The sequence below is a fragment of the Brachyhypopomus gauderio genome, chromosome 8, assembly GCF_052324685.1.
Source record: "Brachyhypopomus gauderio isolate BG-103 chromosome 8, BGAUD_0.2, whole genome shotgun sequence".
Classification (NCBI taxonomy): Eukaryota; Metazoa; Chordata; class Actinopteri; order Gymnotiformes; family Hypopomidae; genus Brachyhypopomus; species Brachyhypopomus gauderio.
In genome coordinates, this window is record NC_135218.1 from 7428761 (window position 1) to 7446683 (window position 17923).

General features: G+C 38.9%; 1 protein-coding gene and 1 long non-coding RNA gene across 4 annotated transcripts in view; one reads left to right on the plus strand and one right to left on the minus strand.

The window, feature by feature from the left end:
• gli1 (GLI family zinc finger 1) overlaps positions 1 to 6747 on the minus strand; it is a 40396-nt gene extending 33649 nt beyond the window's left edge. For both annotated transcript variants that reach the window (XM_077014112.1, XM_077014110.1), the window contains exon 1: positions 6362 to 6747. The gene's annotated coding sequence lies outside the window, so the exon portion shown is untranslated. The remainder of the gene's footprint in view (positions 1 to 6361) is intronic.
• The window catches only part of LOC143521347 (uncharacterized), a 62278-nt gene that overhangs the window by 38106 nt on the left and 6249 nt on the right, over positions 1 to 17923 (plus strand). Inside the window, exons 3-4 of one of the 2 annotated variants that reach the window (XR_013132723.1) lie at positions 9117 to 9351; positions 14220 to 14839. This is a non-coding gene — a long non-coding RNA (uncharacterized LOC143521347). Of the gene's footprint in view, positions 1 to 9116; positions 9352 to 14219; positions 14840 to 17923 lie in introns of those variants that run through there. The other variant, XR_013132722.1, reaches the window with a different exon arrangement.

Here is a 17923-nt window from a genome sequence, read left to right on the forward strand (position 1 = left end):
CACTGGGCCCCACGCGCACCCCGGGCCCCACGTGCACACTGGGCCTAGAGCAGCTCATGCCACTATCCTCCTCTGGCTGCTCAGGACAGCCTGCTGAAATGCCGTGGCTTGGTGAACGGCGAGGTAAAATAATTGCCCTGGACTCTGGGGGCATCTAAAAAGTATTAGTGTCAAAAATAATGAGGTCATAACTTTGATGTAAAAAATACAAATGAATGCTCATGGGAATCCATTACACTTTCTTTCCAAAGGCACATGATTTTGGGTGTAAAACATAGTCTCAGAGTCTCAAGACTCCTCTTTCTTTCTTTCTTTCTTTCTCTCTGTCTCTCACACACACACTCAGGGAGTAAAGTCGTCATCCATGCATTCCTGTGCAGATCATAAACACAAGTAACATAAACAGTACAGTAGAGTGGAACACCAAAATCATTGTGAAAAATACAGAAACATTACAAATGTAATAGGTAAGATAATAAATAAAAGACAATAATAGGTATGATAACAAACATGGGATTATAAAGATTAAAAAGAAGAATAAGATTGTGTACATATGAATTCACAAAAAGAAGAAAGAAGGAGTTTGGACTCAGACATATGCCTGCAGAGCAGAGCACTCTCTTTCTCTCTCTCTCTCTCTCTCTCTCTCTCTGATTCGCTCCTCCAGACTGTTGCTCCAGCCCACCCAAGAAGTAGCGGCCCATGGGCATAAATCTGAGAGCCTGACTCAGTGGATTTAATCTGCATCTCTCTCTCTCTCTCTCTCTCTCTCTCTCTCTCTCTCTCTCTCTCTCTCTCTCTCTCCCTCCAGTTTCTTCTAACTCTCACTCCTTTTCAGTCTTGCGCTGTATGTTTCCTGTGCTGAAAGGCCCAGTTGGTAATGACACTCTTATTCAGAGCTGGCCAACAATATTATTTTACTAAGAATTAATTAGGTTTGCCATTCGCATGCACTGGATGGATAGATACTTTGTGTATCTCTGTGTGTGTGTGTGTGTGTGTGTGTGTGTGTGTGTGTGTGTGTGTGTGTGTGTGTGTGTGTGTGTGTGTGTGTGTGTGTGTGTGTGTGTGTGTGTGTGTGTGTGTGCGTGCGTGTGTGTGTGAGAGAGAGAGAGCGAGAGAGAGAGAGAGAGAGAGAAACTGTGGGTGTATTTGTGTGTGTATCCACTACACAGGGTAATCAAAATTCAACTCTTTATCAGCATAACGTCTTGTGTAACTGCAAGCAAATGTCTGAATTTCACAGTGTTTGTGCTAATTGCGTGGCCCTCTCCGTTAGACCTCATTTGTTAAAGAGTGCAAATCCAGGTGTGGAGAAAAGAAACATCAAAGCTCTGTGATTATACTGATGGCAGTACAAGACACTACTGTCTCCGTGGCAACTAGAGCGAATAATAAACACCACCTCCTCTCTGTTCTAAGCCATAGACATGAGTGAGTCATTACCACACACACACACACACACACACACACATAAATCACATTCATACATACTGGAAAATATGTTAAAATGCGCACAGCACAGTGAAAGAAAGACAGCTCTCTTAAACTTTAGTGCAATGGTAATTTGGGCACACCGTTTAATTGTGTAATGTCTGTCTCTGGAAGTGTGTGTGTGTGTGTGTGTGTGTGTGTGGATGGGGAAGTCTTTAACTACACGCCAGTCTGCAGACCTGTTCTACAGACTTTACTTAAGTTCTGCAGCAAGAGGTGGTCTAGCCACCCATATGGTGCTTGCACACACACACACACACACACACACACACACACACACACACACACACACACACACACACACACACAGAGGCAGCCCATGTGTGTTTTCTTACCCCTCCCTCTCCGGCGTGTTCATGTACAATCCCAAATTTCACCCTTTTGGTCCTGAACAATTTACCAGTAATAAAATGCCTAAATTGGTTTAATTTTGCATTTAAAAATATATTGATAAAATATATTAATTAAAAGTTGTTCTGTAATTTCTAGCACGGACTCTGTTAAATAAACAACACACAAAATATTTAAACAACCATTTCAGTATACAAGTATATTTATAATGTTCAACAGGTTTATACATTCATGCGGTTTGTAGATCAATACAATACGAATACCAAGTCATTAACAACCAGAAGTGCATACAAATGGCTACCAAAGCATCCATGCACTTAAGGATTCTTCTGAACTTCTGGTCTTTCCTGAGTACAGTTTTTGTGGTCGTTGGTCAAAATGGGCATATCCCGTTAGAGTTCAACTCTACAGTTTAACTCAATTAGCCAACTGTTTAAGCACTCAACCCAAGTGTGTTTCAGAGGACAATGCAATCAAAGTGGCCACCTCCTCTTTCTTGAACCCCTCTAGAACAGAGAACATCTCAATCCTCCCACCCTGATTCCAGAAACCTGCAACAAGCCCTTCCAGAAAGCAGGAACGACAAGAACAGAGAGCTGAGAAAGGGCTAGATACAATAGCTTTGGCACCTGGGTCTCATTAACTACAGTATTATTACTAATATCTACCACATGGGCAGTCCCGGAGCCACCCCCCAATCAAAGAGCCCAGAAGCAGAACAAAAAAAAGAGGCGGAGCTGATAGCGAAACACATTAGGCAGAGGGAGGGAGGCCATTCAACAATATCTCTGGGCTGGCGGGAATACTGAACCATGTCTTCCTTTTTCCCCATATCCCTCTGCTTGCAGATGTAGGTAACTACTACTTGGACCGAGTCCTGCTACTGGAGGGGAGTTTCTTTCGTCGCTTCTATTGTTTGGGTGGGTCTGAAGTGACGATCCCCAGGCTAAACAGCTAATGCCTTCGCCCTTTTGTGTCAAACCATGTACTTAGTAACACAGCTGAAGCCCTGCCCCGCTCCCTAAGTCCTGCTGAGTAGACCCAAATCACTGACCCAACAATCAGTGCTGAACATGTTACAGTGTCATTAACGGATACGCCTGAAAAGTACTAACAGCTCTCTCTGTCCTGTTAGATTATGAAATTCTACACTTTCTCCACTTGGCAAGGCTTGGCCTGAATAAATCCAATTTGGCTTCAGAGCGAAAAGGAAACCATTAAGCAAGAACATCTGAACAGTAAACATAATTTAAACAGAAGAAAGAAAGAAAGAAAGAAAGAAAGAAAGATTTAGATCTAAAAACCAATATTAAAATAATAATAAAATATACATCCTCTGTGCTGAAGGCAAAGAGAATAAAGGCTGTCCTGTATCAGCACGTCTCTTCTGTCCCTCCACAGAAAGAACGGAGGAGAGAAGAAGCATAAAACTAAAAAGCTCAGAGGGGACAGAAATAGTGAAAGGGAGAGAGAGAGAGATAGAGAGAGAGAAGGAATAGAGAGAGGGGTAGAGAGAGAGAGAGGTGTTGGACCCTGTTTCTCTCTCTCTCTCTCGCTCTACCCCTTTTTCTCGGGCTGCCACACGGATGGACAGCTGCTATTAAACTCTGATTGTTTCAGGTTCACAGGGTGTGAAAGGGGCTGATTGGGGGCTGTGATCCCTATGAGGGTGGTCTGCGTGCTGGGGGAGGGGCTGCGAGGGCGGGGGCAAAGGGAAAGGTCACGTGATGCCTGCATCTCACTGCACAGCCCGAAAAAGGAATCCAGCAATCCAGCATAATGGAAAAAAAACATACCACTTGTTGCCGCCTGCCTGCCTGCTTCAGGATGAGAGTTAGAGGACACACACACGCACACACACACACACACACACACACACACACACACACACACACACACACACACACACACACACACACACGCACACTCCTGCAAGAAGCATCCTACCCACACATATTTAGCTATTTACCATTACCAGCAGTGTCCATTACTCAGTGTCCATTACGCAGCAGTAAGCAATAACTAATCCCTCAGAAATCAACCGGATCTCCTCTAAGAATCGTACAAAAAAGAGTAAAAATAAATATCGGTAGCTTCACTAAATATCGGTTTTGGACTTTTCAAACCTGTGTCAAAGCCTAAATTCTTGTGAGACTGTACTGTACTGGTACTGTGCCCTCAGCTTAGATGCAGCTTACCTTACACACACATCTGAGAAGCTCTCTTACAGCATGATTAGCTTGAGCTAGTAGCATAATGGCTACGTTCGTTTGACACTTAAGGTCAGTCTCAAATCCTCCACCTCTGTGTTAGCAAAGTGTGGCATGCATACACCACCTCCTTGACACCTCTGTGTTAAGAACTTAGGACAGTCTGTAAGGCTGATTTTAAAGGAAGTTCAAATTTGTGTGTGTGTGTGTGTGTGTGTGTGTGCACTCATGCGCGTGTCTGTGAGTGTGTGCTAACGAGAGCCTTTTGCCCCAAACACTGCTCCATCACACACTGATAATGAATAACAGGGGAGAGGAAGACACCCTACTGAGACTCTCTCACCTCTCATAGGACAAGTTCAGCTACCACGTCAACCTGGAGCAAGGCACTGTCAGAAGTGTGTGTGTGTGTGTGTGTGTGTGTGTGTGTGTGTGTGTGTGTGTGTGTGTGTGTGTGTGTGTGTGTGTGTGTGTGTGTGTGTGTGTGTGTGTGCCCACATGTATCTGCATGTGTGTACATGCATCATGTATACCTGTCTCAAACCTTCACTGACAAATAAAGATAATAACCTGACATCAGGCAGGAATCCAGAGGTGATGTTTCACTGTATTTCATCCACTTAACCACTGTGTGCCCTTACGTTCTGGTTGCAGGTAAGTCCAACATTAAAGGAAATATGAAAACATAACAGGCGTTGGAGGCCTACTGGAGAGAGATCAAGCAAAAGTTGTGTAGTTATCATGAACCTTGAGTGAACAGACCCCACAGTACTTAAACTAGAAAAAAAATCTAAAAGTATATTTAAAATCAGTTCAATATGCCTGCCTGATCCAGATGTTAAAAGACCAGCTTTGATACTCATTTTCCCTTGTTATTTTTGCTACCCCTAATTACCGTAGGCCTAATGTAAGGCCCAAACAAAGTTCTTACAATGCTGAGAGGATCTAACCACAGTGAGACTAACGGAGCTCTTTACATCGCAATTACGTAGATTAGCAAAGATTACATAATCTTCTCAGCCAGACCTCCTCCCTTTCCCACCTCAGCCCTTCTCCCTCTTGATTACACTTAATATACACTATCTTTATATGTAAAATCATGGGAACTCCATTAAAGCGGAAATGTTCAAACAACGGTCAAACGTGAACCGCTGCTTATCTTTGTCAACGGTAGTTTGAAGTGGGACATATTGTGTTGAGCGAAATGAAAGATTTCTGAAACTTTCTCGCAACATAAACTTTCTCAAAGCATTGTCGTATTCGTGTGTTCTCCGCATTACGGACTGGTTTGTACAGTTTTAAATCCCGAACCGAAATGACCTTGTTGTTAGGTGGTAGGTCGCACATTTGGAAAAGATATTGGCACCTCAGGCGTTCCAGGTTAGGAGAACAAGCTGCTGAGGTGAACCACACAGGGACCGGTTGACCTCTAAACTGGGCTTATTCTGCCAACAGCGGGAGGACAAGTCGCCAGTCGACGTTGAAAGTCCTCATCCTCAAGCAGACACCGAAAAAGAAACATAAGATATCCAGTCCTGACGTCCATATCTACGTATTTCTGCATAGTTTGTGTGGTCTCAGACGATTACCAGGATGCTTGAGCGAATATAAGGAGACCACCTTCAAACATACACTCGAGTAAATATGACAAATAATTGAGCTATTAAACTTAAGTCTTGTTTGTTCTCTTATCGTATACGCAAGAGAAAAGACTTTGGGTCTTTTACTTTTGGGAATAAATCACATAAAACGAAATAATGGCCCTTGGTGTAGATACATGAGGGTGTATGTACATATCTGCGCTCTAATCAAGCGTTTAATGGTCACCAGTCCAAAACCAGGTCCAGTCTGGGTGTTAAAGACAATCTTCAGTGAGCTCCAGAGCTATTGAGGGACCAGTTGTCATGTTTGTGTGTATACTCATGTTCTTGTGTCCACCATCCAGTCGAGTGACTCTCCACAGCGGTGTGTCACACAAACACACACACACACACACACACACACACACACACACACACACACACACACACACACACACACACACACACACACACACACACACACACACATGTTTGGTTTGCTAATCAATGCGCAAACACTTGATTAACACTCCAACACACTCACTCCAGACCACCATCCAGCCGCTCAATAGCCTTTCCATATATAAGCTCATTTAAAGCTTTAAACGTTATAGCAAAGATGGCATTTTTTCTTCTAGGGGTTTTTTCTTTTTCTCTCTCAAATAAAACTTCAAGTACTTAATATGAAAATGTCACTAAGTGTGGAAGAGCAGCACAGAAGCCTACCTTTATTGACTAGTGCCCGTCTGCATCAGTTTGTGTGGCCTTAAATTGATCCCAGCAATTTTTTTTGCTTTCCCTGGAAAAACTGCGGAGCGGAGCTGAAAGCCGAGATCGTCCCACTGGGGGTTGGAGAATTTCCAATAAAGCCCCTCTTTCTCCTGCAGGACACACACATGCAGATGAAGACAGGCGTCCGGTCTCCCCAAGTCTTCACTTTATTCCAGTGCGTGGTCCTCCACTCCAGCCGCATAGGGGGAGAAACACCTCCAAAAGTTTCGCCTAAAGCCGCACTTCAGAATCGGTGGCAAAGTTAAGATCCATGTTGGGTGTTCGGGGTGCACAAGCCCGAAGCTGCACAGGCAGGGCGAGAATGCGAGCTCTCCTTCCCCCTGTCCCCCTCCCTCCGTCCCAGACTCCGTGGACCACCCCGAAACAGGAAGTTCACTTTTTGTTTTTCTTGAAGGAAAAAAATAGAAAGCTGAGCCTGTAGTCCGCCGTCATGGTGAAAGCATCGGTCTCCTAACTCTTATACTTACTTAAATTATCCAATACAACAACAAATACTACTACTACTACTAATACTACTACTACTACTACTAATACTACTACTACTACTACTACTACTACTACTACTAATAATAATAATAATAATAATAATAATAAAAGAAGAAAAAAACATCAAATTTCATAGACTTTATGTGTAAGTTATAAAGTTTTATATGTACATTTATTTATTTATTTTTATTTAATTATTTTTATTAATTAATCTAGGATGGTTTATAGTATATACATCACAACAGCTGTTTTTTCACTGTCATCTGTTTTTATTATTTTTTAAAATTATTTTATTGTATTTTGAAAACTGTTACTTGGACAGGACGACGTGGCAGTCCATCCTGTTACTGTGTCTTAATGTTTAGATGTTTTTGTTCATTCTGATAGCGGAGTTTTTTTAAGTTTGTATGAGAGATGCTGCATGTGGGTGAGTCTCTGATTAAGAATGCATGGAGGTGCACCGCAAAACCCGGACCGGAGTGGCGAAGTTTGGGTCTACACTTTTTTAGGGGAGGTTGTGTTACGGAGAGGTGAACGTGGGTCTGCACAGAATGCGGTTTCTTGTCAAGAACATACTGTGGATGAGCTGAAGTTGGTGTCTTGAGTGGCTGAGCCCCGAGTGGTCTGAGGCAGATGCTACAGCCATATGCCAACAGAAGACCTGGACAACAGGCTTAATAAACACACTTGCTCTCTTTCACCCTCTATACCCCACCAAACGTTTCTTCATATAGTCGAAACTGACGTCTCCGTGACTGGATTATGAAGGCAAAGGCAAAATGACTGAAGGTTTCTTGGTTTGTTCTCTGATCAGGCCTCACACACCACGTATTACGAGGAGCATTTTTAAAAAGCCCTAAGTGTGCTGTGGTATGTGTGCTCTACTTATATACAGACCACGCTGACTGAATAGAAGCAGTGCTTTCTAAGGAACTGAATTGAACTGATATTGATCCAGACATATTGTATTAAAATGAAAGACAGAAGGATTTAAACAGGAAAGTACATCTCTCACCAACTGACCTATGGTTCATCTTAAGGAATGCTCAGCAAGAAAAGCATCTGACCAGTAAGACAGATATTCAAGACCACCAATACATTTGCTAAAGTGTCATGAAAAGATGCCCTGATGTCAGGCAGTTATCACAGCTAAAGGAAGACAGCTTGACTGTATGTAGAATTTAAACAAAAACACACAAAAAATGTAAAAAAAAACATTTGTTTTATTTAATAACATGCATTACTCACTAATATTATGAATAACAAATGTTTGCAAAGTGAAGTGACTTCTTAGCCTTTGGCCTGCATAGTGAATGTGCATGAACTACATGAACTTTGACTCATAGGAGCATCTTGTATTATCTCGACCTACACTTAAACATATACATACACTTATACAGGACAGACACAGCTTTGGCTCCACCCATCTCTCAGTTACATTTGAGACACAGTTCAGCTTTACTAATTTGGGCTCAGATGAGCTATTCACCACCTGTGCACTGTTTTTGTGAATGAGAACAGGTGAAGAGCAGCTTAGTTTGCAAACGGCCCCGAAAGGAGCAGGTGTTCGTTCACAGGTGTCTGGGTGAGCGAGAAGTTACAACACCGGCAGGATTAGCTCACGGGCAGGTCTGTTTCTGGAGCTGAAGTGAATAGGGTAAGATATTAGTCCACACCTCACTTTCCCAGCAAGAGTGAGATTTTGGAGACAATGTTAGCGAATACAACAGATCCTGAAATATAAGGTTTTGACATCACAAAAAGATAATTTCTGACTTATAGTATATGTAGTACTAATAAAGCAAAATACTAACATGATCATAAGATCACTTCAACGCCTGGGGGGTTACAAATTGAGATTGCTGACGTTTTATTTACAACTTGTCTATAAATTGTTTCTAAATCTTGCTGTGGAAGACCTAATGTCTGAATATGTCTGATTCAAACCAGAGCACCAGTGAACGTGCTCGACAGGTACCTTCTGCTTGGCACTGGTCCAGACCTGGGCCTCAGCTGGAGAGAGTGTGTCGTAAGACGGAAAGGTGTGTGTGTGTGTGTGTGTGTGTGTGTGTGTGTGTGTGTGTGTGTGTGTGTGGTAGAGAGAGACATGGTGCATCTGTTGCCTGGACCTCGAGCATCTGGACAGCACTTCCCTGCTCTGAAAATCCACACCACCTTTACTGGATTTGTTTTTCCACTGCAGATGGTCTCGTGCACATGTTTCCTTCCCATTGGCTCCAGACCCAGAGCTGCTACCGGTGCACCACACACAGTGTGGCATAAAAGGCAGCTTCACCCTCGCTCCGCTCCACCCCTGCCCGGCGCCGGGGAGAGGGGCAACGGGTGGAGGGCCGGACAAACGGGTGGAGGGCACGATCACAGTCTGCAGAGCTGCACCAAGGATGCACCGAAGACCTGCACGTAACCTGGAAATACAGGTAAGTTTCTTCTGCTTGGTCTTGTAGCGCACACATCTTCAGAGTTAGCAAGCTTAGTTTGATCCTCAGAAAATTTTGGATACAAATTTGTCATTGACGTGAAGGTGTTGATGACATATAGTGGCTGACCCCCCTACAAAAAATATCTTTTTCAGGCTAGATTTAATTAAAGAAGTAATACATAATAAATGTTTGGCACATACAATGTTCTTATTCAGTGTCAATCGCATCATTTTATAGAGTGTTAGTGGCCGCAGATTATATTTGCACAGAATTTTGCAGAGCAGCTTAATGAATCATAACCTAATTGGGCGGTAGATGAATGTTCCAATTAATTTAAGGTCTGTTTTAAATTTATAGTTCTAATATAAATGTGCATTTTAATATTACCATTTGTTTAACATTATAATGCATTGCAAGGCATTTCAGATGTTATTATTTCATTTTTTATGTTCAATTCCAATATTACAGTTAAGGAGTGTGAATTCATGACTACAGTATTGATTTAACACCTAACATGTTTAATCAAATCTGTCTAGAAAAATAATGTCAGAACAATAATGAAAAGGTTTTTCTAGAATCACATTAATTAATGTGTTTTTATTTTAAATCATTAGTGTATTTTAAAGAACAGCTGGAGATGGGGTGACTGTAAAAGACAGTTAGACTTATGTTTCATTGCTGCCTTTTTTTTTTCTTCTAACTCTTAATAATAATAACTACGTGGATTTCCTTGTTGTGAAACTAATGCTTTTTACTCTCCTATTTTAAAGATGATTATGTACTATACATGTCTGTAGATTTGGGGAGGGGGATTAATAGAAGATATAAATATAAGGATTGTGATACCAAATAATCTAGTAATACAGTTTGGCAGAAGAAACTACTTTTTATTGAATAGTAGATTTGTACGACATTTATGTAAGTCATCCTAAATTCTGCTTTGTTCCACCAGAGGGCAGTGCTGCACAATATGAGACGTGACAACGTCACGAACTCAATCAAACTAGGAGTTTTTTTGCTGGACTAGTTTTAGCATTGAAAGCATTTGATACAGTTCTGTAGCTTTGACAGCATCCCTACTGCAGGTACTTGGAGCCTTGCTAATATAGTCACATAAGGAAAGGCCAACAGACACATAATCTAAAGGCAATGAAAACAAAGGCTGTGAATAAATCAGAATGAAGATCACACCAGCGCTCAAACATAAAGCTTAACTTTTGTATGTTCCTTCCTTCTGTCCTCTGACCAGATAATACTTTACTCTTCGCATAGAGAAACTTATCATTCACAGTGGTTTAAGCATCTCCCAAGGCCAGGGGTAGTTTCCACCAACTTGAACCTTAAAGAATTAGGTCTCCTTAGGAAATTATGTGTGTTTGTAAGCCTTGAGCCAGAGGGGGTTTAGGGCGAACAACATCGCCTGTGACATTAATTCCCTGAGCTGTGCTGATGCAAGCTCACACTGGATCACTCTTTAGATAAACCTACCAGCCCCTGTCCTCACTTTGAGCTCTCTTTGCTGTGTTAGTGATTGTTCATGTGCTAAGCTGTATCCCGGGTGCCAGTTGCACTATGCAGTATTTACCTAAGCTACCTAGGTTAGGTAACTATGTTTTATGTCCTTTGACCAACACACATACCAGTTTGTTGAAAAGAACATCTTCAAATTCAAATACACATTGCTGGTTGCTGCTCAAAAAAATAAAAATACAAAAATTAGTCAGCGCGATTGCAATGCAATAAGGGCAGAGGTTTTGGACTAATGAGGTCAGAAACATGAATATGTCTCAATGCCCACTAAAGTTATTTTATGGAGATTACGGAGATGAATAATAATCTAGTATTTCACAGGAAAATCTCCATTAAACTGACCTTTACTTGAGGTTTACTGAGGTTTACATGACCTTTTCAGTGGGAATCCTGCATAATGTTAGGTAACACAATAACCTTTTGAAAATAAGGTTTATAAAACTCGTAAAAGACATACCTTATAAAACATTCAGAACACATTCATAAGTAACCTGCATATCAACTTAGAAGCACAGCTTTTAATGCCACTGTAGTCGTGGGGGTCTTGGTCTTGTATTATAAACCTCCTTGAGTCTGTCTACTGGTTTTCAAACAGTGATGCGTGACCAGTGTAATCTTGTCATACACATGAAACAGCTTTTAATGAAACATGATGTATTTTACAATTAAATCTTAATTATTGGCAAGGGCAGAGGAGTGAGTTTTATATTGGAGGGGACACATTTGCTAAATCAGAGCCAACCCTGTAATTTTATGGGGGGGACAAATGCAGCTATTTTCTATTTTGGTGGGGACACGTCCCCCCCCCATGCCCAATGCGTCCTACACCAATGATTAATGGTACAACATCATGCAAATTGTGTTACCTAGTAGTAGAACACCACAATAGTACTGGTCGATACCACTGAATGATTTTCATATGTGTGAACGAAATAATTTGACTTCTGATTCAAATGCAGAGTGCACTTCCCCAGAGACAGCTGCAATTGTAAAATGCGTAAGCTATATAAGTTTAACACCTGTGCTCAGTTGTAGAAAGCACCGCAGTGTAATCATCTCAGCTAACTATTAGGGAGAGTTCTCAAGGTGCTAAAAGTTCTAAGAATACTTTACCAACTACCGTCCTTGTGTTGTAATAATGTTGGAACTCATCCTTGAGCAGACATGACAGCTGCGAAGCTCAGGTCAGAAGAAACATGCACAAACAAAATCTGGAACACACAAAAGAAGTGATTTCAGAAAAAAAATAATGTCATTTTGTTCGTCTTAGTGACTTAGTGACTAATTTAAGTTCTAAATGTGTGAGTAGCCTTAGTAACCACCACAGTCCATTTTGTGAAGAAAAGGACTAAATTTGTGTGTCATAAGTCATTGCTTGTCTATTTAGGCAATTTTGCAAAAAGATAGGAAGCAGATCTGAATGTATTTGTTTCATAACATCAAGTCTAATATCAAGGTATTGAAGGCCAACATAAGTTAAACACCTGTGCTCAGTTGTAGAAAGCACCATAGTGTAATCATCTCAGCTAACTATTAGGGAGAGTTCTCAAGGTTATAAAAGTTATAATAATACTTTACCAACTACCGTCCTTGTGTTGTAAGAATGTTGGAGAACTCATACATTGAGCAGATGTGTTGGGGAGATTTTTGGTCCACAAATGCAAATTTCTACTTTCCCAGAGTACCATCATCCCACATAGAATATGTTTGAAATGGATTCTTTATGTGTAGAAATTTCACAATTGATTCACAGTCACTATTTTATGAACTGAAAAAGTTCTTATTTGATTTTTTATACTTACATCTTCTATTTTACTCTTGAGTTGTTCTCAGACAAGCATCATAGAAAGTGAAAAGTTAAAAGGGAAAAGGTTGGACTTAGCTGCCAGTTCGAATGTATCTGAAGTTTTAATGTTTAATCTAAAACAACTAAACCTTTGCAAGTAAACATTTGCAATAGTCAGATTGGTTATGAAAAAATATCACTATATCACTTAAATATCACTACATAAAACTGAGCACGTTCAGTGTGCAATATGGGATATGTGTAATATGGGGATCTGCAAAATTAAACTTTCTTAAATCATATATTTACATTTTTTTGTTTTATTGCTTTTTTGTGTTGTGGATTGTACCCAATTGTTGTTGTACAAGTCACAATGACTTTGACATGTTGCCAAGAATTTCAAATTTTAATTCTAATCCTTAAAATGCAAAAAATAATTGAAACATTGAGAGTTTTCTAATTAAAATATCGTGTCACTGTATGTACAGGCAGAGGGAGATCTCAACAAGTTACATACAAATTATAATGACTGAGAGATGCTGTTGGATTTTGTGAACATTAAATTCTAAGAAAAGATATGAAGGGCTTACCTGTTACTAGCACTAACCTTAATCATTCATAACCTTTCAGACAAATTGGATCACCCGTAATTATTATAGATGGACAATCATGATATCATATCATGATTTAATAGTTTGTTTATTCTAGTACCATATATTATGGTACTATACCATATATACCATACCATACCATACCATACCATACCATACCATATATTATGGTACATATATAATATATATTATGTGCAATTTGAGTTTTGAAGCTGAAGGATTTTTGCATGCAAGCACCCACAAGGTTTGTGTGGACTGTATCCTGATACAGAGATGGATTTCACAATCCATGTAACAAGAGCCTCATAACTAGCAACCATGAAACGTCTGGCCAGCTATTGACAAAGCAAAAGATTATAGCAAAGGTTGCACAAAACACATCTCTGTCAAGCTTAGAGTTTGCTACCAATAACCAGACATTGTTAGATGTTGCAAGAATCAAGTTCATATAACCTCCTATAACCCTAAAAATAGGGAATTTCACATTTAACATTTTACATATAACACTTTTTATAGGATTATAATACATTGGCACTTTATTTGTGGAGATTATTTAAAGTTTAATCATCACGTTGTGCTCTACATGTGAAATGGTGGTATTTCACATGCAGGGTGCACAGGTTTTGTAATGTTTTATTTCTTATAGCTTTGGAAGAGTCATCTAAGAATAGAATTGTCATAAAAATGTGTTTTGTGATATGTGCAACAACAAGAAAAAGGACAAAAAGATTCTCACTGATGTTCGTGTCATTAGACACTTTGTTATATATGCTTGTAATTCCCAACATACGCAGCATGTGTGTTTAGTAAACATAGTCATTTTCTACTTCGGTCATGGACTGGCAGAATATTTCATGAACTGTAATATTTTGAAAAAGATGTAGTCTTTTAACAACTCAACTTCAAATGATCAAATGAGTATCAAATATTTTTTCCAGTCAATCTAAAGCTCTACTCATAAGGAATCAAGCCGAAGACCCCTGTTTTCCTTCAAATGCAAGTGTCTACAAACTGAGAAGAAGCCAAATAAACAGGAAGTTGATTATATTTCATACTTTAGGTATTTGAACATTTATTTTACCATTTTATGCAGTATATCATTAAAAAAGAAAAAAAAACATTTTGTTGAAACTGAATGGGAGTATTCAGAACATAAACTCACTGGGTCGGTATTACTAGTTTCATAACTAACCGAATGAACTACATGTTCATCTGATGTTTGCATTGTCTACTAGATGATTCTATGTTGGCTGATACCATACAGTAGATGCCATTGGGATCAAGAAGGTGGTGTAGCTTTTATTAACAAGTGGTAAATGCCTGGTAAAGATCAACATCTTCATCTTCATTTATCAAGGTGCCAAAACTAAAAATTGAATCTAGAACATTTAACCTATACAAGACCTTTAATCTCATCATTATTTACTGACAAAAAAAGATATATATTATGTGCAATTTGAGTTTTGGATTGCAGAAATCTCTAAAGATACGTACAAATGTCTAAAAAACTCTTCTGTCTTCCATGACCAAAAAACTTTTCAAACATTTTTCATTCAAACTATATCTATATCTTTAAAGCAAATTGAACTGTGCATGAGATTCAAGCTAGCAGTAATAAGTGCTGAATCTACACATAACTATTTGCATTTATTATGGTGGTTCTGTTTGTTTACTACCAATTTAATCTCATGAGACTCCCAGGCTAGAATAAAATAATTTTGTTAATGTTGATTCATTAAAATAAAAGATCATTGTTTTAGCTGGCATAAGTAAACAGAAAATAGAAACATTAGTTTCATGTGAAAATATGAATGTCAGAATGTCAGTCAGTCATCAAATGAATTTGATGATGCACCATAGTGGTTTGTGATTAAATGCAAATATGAACTTTTGAAGGAAGATGTTAAATGTATAGTGAAGTGTACATTTTATGTATAGTAAAATGGTTTAATGTGAGTGTTAGCTTTAATGAAATGTTTAGTTTGACAGAGATTCCAAACATGTTAAAATTTGATCATTTCTATATTTGTATAGATTAGCAATAAAATGTCTGGCGCCACCTATTGGCCATGTAATGTATTTATGTCCTGAAATACATGCCATTTCTATAACAGTAGAAGCTAATTAACCATGTCCCATTCTGTGTATTGTTGTTGTTGTTGTTCAAAATGGAACATTGCATAAATTGTATTGCCCTGAAAGAATTAGCAACTGACATACCAAGTCATGAAGAAGACCACCAGGTTGGTAAATATTTCATTATTACTGACATAAATTAATTCACAGATTGAACTGAAGTCTTTCTATGCTATTTTTGCTTATGGTAATTAGAAATTAGCATAATCTTCTCTGGGTCATTCAACCACATTTCTGGAATACCTTCGTCTTTTTATTTTTTGAAGTGATAGCTGAGGAATTAATGTTATTTTTGAGAGTATTGTTAACTTTCTATAATGCTGACATTCCACCCCTCCAACAATTTCTGAACTCTTCTTCAGTGCATGCCTCTGTTTACTTTTTCTAATGTGTTGCTTCTTTTTATTTAGTTGTTTTGTAAATATATAAGTTTAGACTATTTGAACCCTATTGTAATCTAAAATAGTTAGTTTGAGGATATGAATTTAAGGAGTCTTCAGATCAATTATCTTATTTCATAATTAATAAGTGATGTAATTATAAAGAAAAAAATACCCATTAAGTTTGTGATTATTGGTTATTTTAATGAGGGATTTGTCTTGTAAAAGTTACTAAAAACATTCAAATATATTAAAATATATGAAAATACTATAAGAAAAAACATTTATTAAAGGGTTCAGTGTTGTAAGGCATTTTAATGTTCATAACGTTCACTTTTTTACAGATATGTTGTATGCTTACATATATTTATACTGTGTACCTTTAACAGCTATCTATGAAGATATTGCTTGAGTTCTATAAATGATCAGATGGGTTTACTGTCACTGTAATGCCTAATTTTACTTCAAAATACCTAACAAGTCTTCCCTGCTCATTCACAGGTTTCATGGGTGTGTTAATAATACTTCAATGGTAGCTACATTGACACAGTTAGAGCAACAGACTGGACCTTCTGCATATACTGATCCATATTGTGGATTGTGGAAATACATGTTTCCGGTGTCCTGCAGTATCATTGTAGTACCAGATTCTCTGTTACCATTGAGATACAATACTGAAATGTTGTTGGTTTTGCAAGAGTGACTGTGATGTAACTGAGTGGATATATCAAGTAACTGGGTCTAGTCTAATGGGATCAGCGCAAGGCTTTGTGAGTTATTTGAAGTGGCTTGTGCTTTGCATTGTGGGAAGTCACTAACACAAACAATCTACATGTGACCTCCTGAGGACTGTGTACGTGAAAGGGAGATCTTATCATATATATTCTGTTGACATATTTAGAAAACATTTTATCATGTCCTCTCCAAGAATATTGGTCCTCTGCTAACAACACTAACAACTATATGACGTTTCTAATAAGCATCTTGTCAGAATTCTACCAAATTATGGCATTTCAGAGATATTCATTTTTTGAATAATTACACAACCCTTAAATTAGGTAATATTAGTTCAATAAATGCAAGTGACCCATACGAGTAACTATGACACAAGAAAGCAGAGGTGTATAATCCAGGTTCAGAAAGTAAAAGTCCTCACCAGGATTTTGCTCAGGCTTCCTGGATTGTGTTGATTCCACTAGCACTAATTAGAAAATCTAGCAAGCTTGAGCAAAATCCTGGTGAGGACTTTTACTTTCTGAACCTGGATTATACACCAATCCCGATACATAAAGGAACGTTGACATGACTGAGCCATTGGTGCAGCTGTGGGAAGAGAGGTTGGTTTAGCCTTATTAGATGCTGTATCTACATAGGAGTTTTGTATCTGTGCAACTCAGTGGGACAAAGGGGCAGTAATGAGTAAGACAAGTCTATCCTTTCAGGGTTTACTGGAGCAGAGAGCTTCAATCCCTCTGTAGTGTTCGAGAACATAAATGAGATTTACACCCTCTGTGATTATAAGCTTAAAAAAGGCATCGGTCCCATTCCTTGAACAATAAGACTAATATTAAGGTTTCGAAAACCACTTGTCCTATATAGATCAATTATGTGATTGTTTCTTGCTGTAAAATTAGCTTAATGAAGACTTCCTTTAAAACCCTTTTTAAATGTGAAGCCTTGACACATGACTTGTATGTAATATAGTTTTCCCACAGACTTTCCTACAGACAAATTATTATGGAAAACTCAGTTTTTATTTTTATGTCCAGCCTTTTGGGGCAGATGTATATTTTATATGATCTTTATGCTTGTTTGTATATATACTTTTGCGATATAACGATTTCCAGGAGCCATGGATGTAATTTTGATTTCAAAAGTGGGGGGGACATGGATTTGTCGCTATTTAAATATTTGGTTTTAACCGTAAAAACTGGGGGGGACCAAAACCGGCTTTTGAAAAAGTGGGGGGGAAGTGTCCCCCCCCCCAAATTACGTCCGTGCCAGGAGCAGAATACAAGGTCATAGTTCCAACCGTCTTACTCTTCGACTTCTCTTCCAGAGTAGTGGGACTTTCTACAGTTTTGTATGTACATAACCGTATAGGGTGAAACACGTCTCACACTTTA